This window comes from Anomalospiza imberbis, chromosome 6, assembly GCF_031753505.1.
Source record: "Anomalospiza imberbis isolate Cuckoo-Finch-1a 21T00152 chromosome 6, ASM3175350v1, whole genome shotgun sequence".
Taxonomy (NCBI): Eukaryota; Metazoa; Chordata; class Aves; order Passeriformes; family Viduidae; genus Anomalospiza; species Anomalospiza imberbis.
The window spans coordinates 9,046,001-9,053,631 of NC_089686.1; the positions used below are offsets into that span (position 1 = coordinate 9,046,001).

The following is a 7,631-nucleotide window of genomic DNA, read 5'->3' on the forward strand; positions in this document are numbered from 1 at the left end:
CAGTGGGGCAGGATGGGATAAGGGAAGAGCCTGATGGGAGAAGTAATGGCAATTCTGGTGGAATTCAAGTGCTGTCAACTAGGAGGTGTTAACACAAAGCTAAAGCAACAGCCTGATATTTTGCAAGAGCAAAATTTGAACCTGAAGGGAAAGAAACCCAGTAGCACAGAATTACCTTTCTGTCTTCAACCTGCTCATATCTGCATTTGTCTTTACTGTTTCTACAGATTCCTCTCTGCAGCTGTGGAAATTACTGGAATGCTTGCAAATGGCTGCTTTCATCATACTGTCTGTAAGCTGTAGCTGTCTTACCACAGAGACAGCAGCGGGGTTAGTTGTTGGTTGTAGATCTGCAAAGCCTTTCTTTGTAATATTCACCTTTGACACTCTTAAGCTGCCTTTGTAGAGCCTTTGCTGCTGTTGTATAATCTTAGAAGTGGTCCGTTGCACACTAAGACCATTATTTTAGCCTCCTCAAGTACTATAAATAGCAATGGGAGTTTCCCCCATCCCTTAATTCACACAGTGGAGGAGTTTTATTTTACTGTAAATTGTCTTTTTCACAGGTTAGACGATTTTGTAACATTATCAAGATACAGGTAATATCACTAAGAAAAGCTCCAGCAATAGAAATTAAAAATCCCAAGCATGAGGAAAGATGACACACTGAGCTCTGATTAGCAGGGTTCTTCACAAATTCACCTTGCCTTGAGGGAAAAAGAGAGATTCGCTATTTTCACTTTCCCTTGTGAGCTGACCCCATTTGGTTCCTGCCAGGATGAGCTTCCAACTGCCCACCGGGGCTTGTGTTTTGGTCCAAGCACTAAGCTTGTGTTTATTAATAAATATTTATAAATAATTCTGATTTTGAAACAATTTCATAGAAGTACCAGAATTTCTCATAAGCATTCGTAAGCATTTGAGTTTCACTTTAGATCACTTCAAAAGGAGGAGCTTTGTAACATATCCTATTAGCTTTACAGAATTTGGGGTATTTGTGTGTTTTTATGTGTTTGTAAAGTTGATTTTATAGTTGATTTTGTAATCAAACACAGGAGAGGGGGAGAAATATTCAGGCTCCATCAGTGTAACTGATCAATTTAAGTATTTCCACTTATAAAGAAATAGGCACATTAATTTATACATATTAATTATCTTCACCGTGGTGATCTAAATATTCCTCACAGCTAAATAACTGCAGCATCATGGATTATCCTGAATTTAAAGAAAAAAAAAAAAAGAAATGGAAAAAGACATGCACAAAACATAACGAAATTCTCATGGGTTTAAAAATATTTCTGCATATTCTATGCTTCTATAAGGCCATTTAAATGAAAGAACCATTGGGGAAAAAAAAAAAGAAAAACCTCTTGCCTTAAAGATACACACAGACATTAAAACTTATTCCCCATGGAAATTGTGCCTCTAAATGACAATTCACTTTTATGAACAGTTTTATTACAATATAGATTTCCTGCAGCTAATTTCATCAGTTGTCCCATTCTGCTGTTACTTTCCACTGCCTCTCTAACTTCTTGTTATCTAAGTACAGGTACATTAATTGCTATATGATGTAAGAGAGTGGGCTGCATGCCAGAGCCATAAGCAGGGAAGCATTTTGCCTGGCAGGTCTCCCTGACGATGCCTGCACCCAGCTGACTGTGTAGCAGTATTTAAGCAATATTTCCATGTGATGGATTAAGTGTCATTGATGGATGTGGGTAATGGAATCTCCGGAGTGTCATTTTAACAAGACGTATATGTTGTTGGACGTATTTCACAAGTCTCTGTAATAATGCATTAGTCTCACTGAGAAGGAATAGGTGATTAGTAGCACTAATTAGAAAGTTCTTGGAGACAGACTTTGGTTGATGAAGTATGGTGGGAGCTTTCAGTCATTAACAATACTGCAATGAGTTCAAGGTAGAATCAATCTAGGAGGGTGATTGCACAGCTGACATTAAAATTATACATTCCTTATTAATATATTGATTTGCATTCTAAATTAAGTGATGGCATTTAATAAAAAAGAAAAAGAAGAAAGGAATTCTTTTTTTCTATTTTATTTGCTGTGTGAGTGATGTGTAGTTCAGTTTCCAAGTAAGGAGTTTAATCTTCTGTTATCTGCAGCAAGATGTGCATTTATGGTGAAAGAAAAAGAGGAGCACAACAGAGGGAATTACCTAGTTCCTGGGAAAGCTCATTATCTTGAATCAGGGTGGGCTGGGAAGCCTTTCACAAACATTGCCTGTCATTTCTTTTCTTTCCGTGTGGCAAAAGTGAAGAAGAAATCAATTTCTCATTCTGCAATTTCCATTTCCAATTACCAAAGCTGAGGAAATCTTGGAAATGGATGAGAAATGGATAATATTTATGGTTCCATTCAAAATGTTCACCCATCTGGACCAGTCCTTGCTGGGAAATAGCCCTGAACCTAGCCATCAGGAGACCACATGCTGTCTTTGCAGAATTGGGCTGGAGGCAATAGCTTGCTATCTCTGCTTCCAATCCCACATGTTAGTGTTGAGTGGCTCAACAACCATTTCATTCCATTAAACCACTCAGCTAGTAGCTGGAGCCCCTGCATGGAAGGAAGGGAGGCTGGCATCTGTGGAACCATCCAGCAGCAAAAGTATTTTGTCTCATTTCAGCCCTTGCCCAAATTTGCCATGGGAAAGCCCTTAAACCTTTGGTATTCCAGGGTAACATCTGTACAGAGCTGCTCTTATGCTGCCACCCATATGAGCAGCTATTTCTGCCCTGGAACTGGGGATTTTGGGTTGGTGCCTCTACTGAAGGAAAAAAGAGGATGGAGATGCATCACAAAGGAGCACTGCATGGTAGAGCTTCCTGCATGTGCTGGACTGCTCAAGGCAGAGACTCTCACTGGGCAAGTACTTTCACCCCTTCTTATGGACCTGCTGGTTTGTATGTGCCAAAGCAATCCCACAGGTGAATAGCATGAGGTTCTGAAATATTTTTCTTCTTCTTTATTGATCAAAAAGATCCCTTCATGAAGATTTTGATATATTAACTCCATCACAAAGAGGACAGCCCTGACACTCAGACACCCAGAATGCAAACCAGAGCAAGGCACAGCAGGGAAGGTGTGGGGGATGTATTTCCACTTTGCAAATGGGCAGGAATAGCTAAAGGCTGGGCCTGAGCCTTTAGAGATGTTGGTGGAGAAGATGCCAGTGCTCCAGGAGTCCACAGTCTGTGTGTTTCCATGAGCTGGGCAAAGAAGGTGAAACCACAAAAGTGTAATAGAGCTGTCAGCAGCACCAGAACTTCAGGCAGGAGTTGTCCTGCATGCTCTGTGTGCAGAGCTGTGGTTGCCATCAGCAGGGAGCAGTGTGCACCCCATGGGGTAGGCTCCTGCTGAGAAGCATCTCTTTTGCACCTCAGAGAATCCTTTGAGAATTGCAGCTTCATAATTTTCAGCCACCTAAGTCCAAACTGCACAAGAAGTCAGAAGTTTCCCGAAGAAAGGGAGTAAAGAAAGTAGAACTCCTGCTAGCAGTGATGTGTGGTGCTAAGAAAAGTATGGTGTCGCCTCACCTCAAGCCTTTGGCATCTGGGAGCTTGTCCATGACTTCATATCTTCAATGATGCCACACAAGCTCTGCAACTGCCTCAGTAAACTGCATCTAGGGAGCCATCAATCCACTGTGTCTAGCCTATGATCTCCTTGCTTACTAAAATACAGAGTTAGACTCACAGATACAGTGTCAAAAAATATTTTAATTATGATATGGTTATGCTTTTGTAGTACTATCCTGCATATGCAGCTTGGGACTAATTCTTAAAAAAGGACTCTTCTGTCTGCCACTCCTTTTGCAGGTTCAGCTCCTTTTTCTCCTTTGTCTTACTGAGCTTAGTTGTATCAAACTATTATTTAAAATTGTATCAAACTATTATTTAAATTATTCTCCGAGATTTGGATAGTAGTAGATCATGCACATGCAAAGTGAAGACAGCTCATTTGTGACCTCCATGCCCCCAAATGTGCAGTAACTCCATGTTCAAGTAATTTCCCAGCGAGCCAGTGTAACTTCAGACAACATGTGCACATAGAAGGGGACACAAAGGCTGCAGCACACCTTCCTCTGGCAGCAAATCTGGGAACAGATGCAGCCTCAGATCTCAGCCAGAAGTCGGGTTGGGATGTGGCTGGGAGACATCACATGTGGGATTTCATAAGCTCACCCACAGTCTCACACTCCAGGCTGAGCAGGATGTGCTGGAAAGGACTGCTTTTCTATGTCAGCAGCAGAAGTTGGTTCATCAAAACACAAAGGTTGTGGGATTGATGCCTGACTCCCCCTTTAGTCTATCTCTGTGTCATGCACACATCTATCACATGCATTAGACTCACATTCCAGCCTTAAAATCATGTCTGGAGAGAGGGATAAACAGATGACCTTCTGCTCCCCAGGGAAAACTGTGTTTTGGGATAGGTTCTCCCTTAAGCTTGCCTGTGTTGAAGGAGGCTTCACAGCAGAGCATGTATCACCTGCTAAGGTAATAAGAACTCTCAGTGGCACAGGACATCTGGGTTCACAGGCAGGAAAGTGGTAAGCTGGGAAAACAGGTGTCCAGAACTGAAGCTGAGCCTTTCAAGAATTACATTTTCAGCAGATGTGGAGGACTGAGTTCTGCTGGTTGATAATTAGCAGAATGGGCATGAGAAACCTGCCCCATCGATGAGTGCCTTTTGAAGATTCTGCATTTGTGATGAGTTATTCAGATCATTTTGAGCCATGACTTTCTTTTCACTGGTTAAAAAAAAAGAAAAAAGAAAAAAAAAAAAGAAGCAGATGGTTTCTGTTACAAAAACCCACACCAAAAAACATCTGCTCAGGGAATTTTTGGAGCCTGTCCCTTGAGTGCCTGACTGCAGACCTGGCATGCTTTGGTTTGGATGCCTGAAGTTTACAGCATGGCAAGGCACAGAGGTTTAATAACTCACCCTGTGTGCTAGGGAGAAATTGGAGTGCACCCTGCAAGGAAGAAACAGGGTCACTAAGTGTTAGCAAATCCTCTTAAGAAAGCTGAGTCAGAACTGAAAGCCTCTCTTTAATCAAAAGATTGCTCCAAATCTTGTTTTGTCCTGAAGATTAGACAGAAATAAAAAGCCTCTGAGGAATTGATCTTATTTTAACTAGAATTCTGCTAAATTTTGGATACCAGCCCATGCTTAAAAATTAGGAAGCTAATTTCAAGTACTTTTTAGATATTTTTGTGAGAAATAAAGGTGTTTACAGGAACACATGCACATGAGAGGCCTTGTTAAAGGAAGAAAAATATCTTTTCTGAATGCTTTCAAGTATTAAAAAGGAAGGACACCAGTGTGTAGGAAAGTAATGGGAGCTACAAAAAACTTTTATGTTTGAACATAAAGAAGTTATGAGCTTGTTTAAGCATAAGAGGTGGTGGTCAGAAGATAAATCATGAAAACCTTGGGTAGAGGGAATTTCATAGTGAATTTGTTTGTTTCATTGTGTTTATTCTTCTAGCATTCTGTGCAGGAAGGTCAGAAGGGATTTTGGGAGACTTAAGACAGGTTTTTGTCTCTGCCAATTGCTGCTATTTGGCCCTTGAACAGAAATTGATTTTACATGGAGAGCCACACTGCATTTTGGCACAAAAGCTATGATGCCCTTATTAATTAATGAATATATGTACTCCATGAAAATATTAATGAATATATGTACTCCATATGTACTCCATATATGTACTCTGTTTTTTTGCAAAAAACGGAAAGAGATACTTGGAAAAGTAGCATTCCTTACCTGGATGTTCAACCACTACAGGTGTGAATCTGAAACAGGCTGGGATAATTTCCATAGCCAACAAAGTGAACTATTTCTCTGTGGTTTTCTCTCATAGCAAACCAAAAACTGAAGAAAGATCAGAGAAGTTGCATCCTCTAATTGTAAAAACTCTTTGTTGGCTATAAAGGGTTCCAGGATGGTGACTAGCTTAGACTTGTGCATCTCATTTTTAGCTAACTTGAGCTGGAACATGTAAATCCAAGCTGTGCTGTCTGAGCCTGGCTTTGTATGTTGGCAGTTTGAAAGGTGACAGGGACAGATGTTGATGTAATGTGTAGCATATGTAGGACAATGTATAACAGCAAGGCCATCACCAAGATAGGAAGAAGTGAGATTTTTTACTCGATCTTCTTGTGGAGGGGCTCCTTTTTGCCTTTGATGGACACCAGCTTTCTGGCTGGTGTCCATCAAAGCCAGTCTATGGCTTTGTGGCTGGTGTCCATCAAAGCATGTCAATGACAGCCTTTCTAGTCAAGGCTGTCATTGACATTTTGATCCTGACTCCTTTTATGCATATTCTTTAGCTTTTTTGTTTTGGATGAGGCTGTTCTTCTGAAGCACATAATCTGATTTTTTTCCTACTTACCACTCTTTGACTGATGTTCCACAGCAGTCTTGAAGCACACAAATTGGATTTCGTTTTGGCTGAAACTAAACTGGAAGATGCTTTCCAGATGTGCAGCAGTATGCAGCTTCTGAAGGGAAATCCATGCAAGGGCTTCTCAGGAATGAAGCCCCTTACACCCCCTCATGTGGGTATGGAGTGCTCAGCACCAGAGGCTTCATTCTGCAGGGGCCCTCCTGCCAGAGCTCAATCTGCAACTTGACCTGGTGTATTCCTCAACAAAAAGGTAAAAGAGAAGAGATCCAGGCATGGCTTTACCAGGCAGGACTGATGCTGTTGAGGAGCTGTAACCCTTCAAAAGCTCCTACAGTTTACAAAACACAGTTTATCTGATAGGAGCTGTTGTGTTTGAGAAGTAGTGAGCCTGTAGTTTACTGAAATTCTTCACAGCCAAGACCTTTGCTTTCAGGCAGCATGTAAGCAGAGATTTCTGTGTCATTTGAACAAAGATCCAGTTTTTCATGAAAAGCAAGGAGCTGTTTTTTGACAGCACAAGGTGTGTGGAAAGGTTGGTATACTTCTTCTTGAGTGGAGCCTGCTTGCACACTTGATATAAATTTAATCGTTAAACATGCCATTCTTTTTTATTAAAATAATAACATCTTCCAGGCAATTAAGTTGAGTTTCTTGAAACTCAGCAGTTTTATCTGTTTATTTATGGTGACATCAAAGTAGGGGCACTGTCATTACAGTCTGTAAATAACCAGGGTTATGTCCTTGATCAGTGAAATATTAGAGTGTTGCATGAGTGGGAGTGTCTGGCTGTTACTCACGGGAGGCTGTAAATGGCACGGAAAATAATTACCTTTTTTTTTTTTTTTAATTTTAGTATTTTTGATAACACAGTTGTCCTTTACTCATGGAGTATCTATCAAGATATATGTACTCCTTCAAAACAATCCTTTTGCAAAAACCAGAGAGAGATACTTGGAAAAGTAGCATTCCTTACCTGGATGTTCAACCACTACAGGTGTGAATCTGAAACAGGCTGGTCTTTAGTACTGTCTTCCATAATATCTCAAACAGAAACTGAAGAAGTCATCAGGCTGCTCAGCCTCATGGTTCTCTGCATATTTAATCCCTCAGACAAGTCCATGCAGAGCAGAACAACACAACACAGTCCATTTTCATACATTAAGTGCTGGAGAAAGGGTGTCAGGAAACAAAAT

General features: G+C 40.7%; 1 long non-coding RNA gene across 1 annotated transcript; it reads left to right on the plus strand.

Annotated features, from left to right (window-relative positions):
- The first annotated feature begins 342 nt into the window (after positions 1-342).
- On the plus strand, positions 343-876 carry LOC137476617 (uncharacterized). Its single transcript, XR_011000462.1, has 2 exons — positions 343-478; positions 567-876. It is a non-coding gene; the product is annotated as an uncharacterized lncRNA (long non-coding RNA).
- Positions 877-7,631: the final 6,755 nt, after the last annotated feature.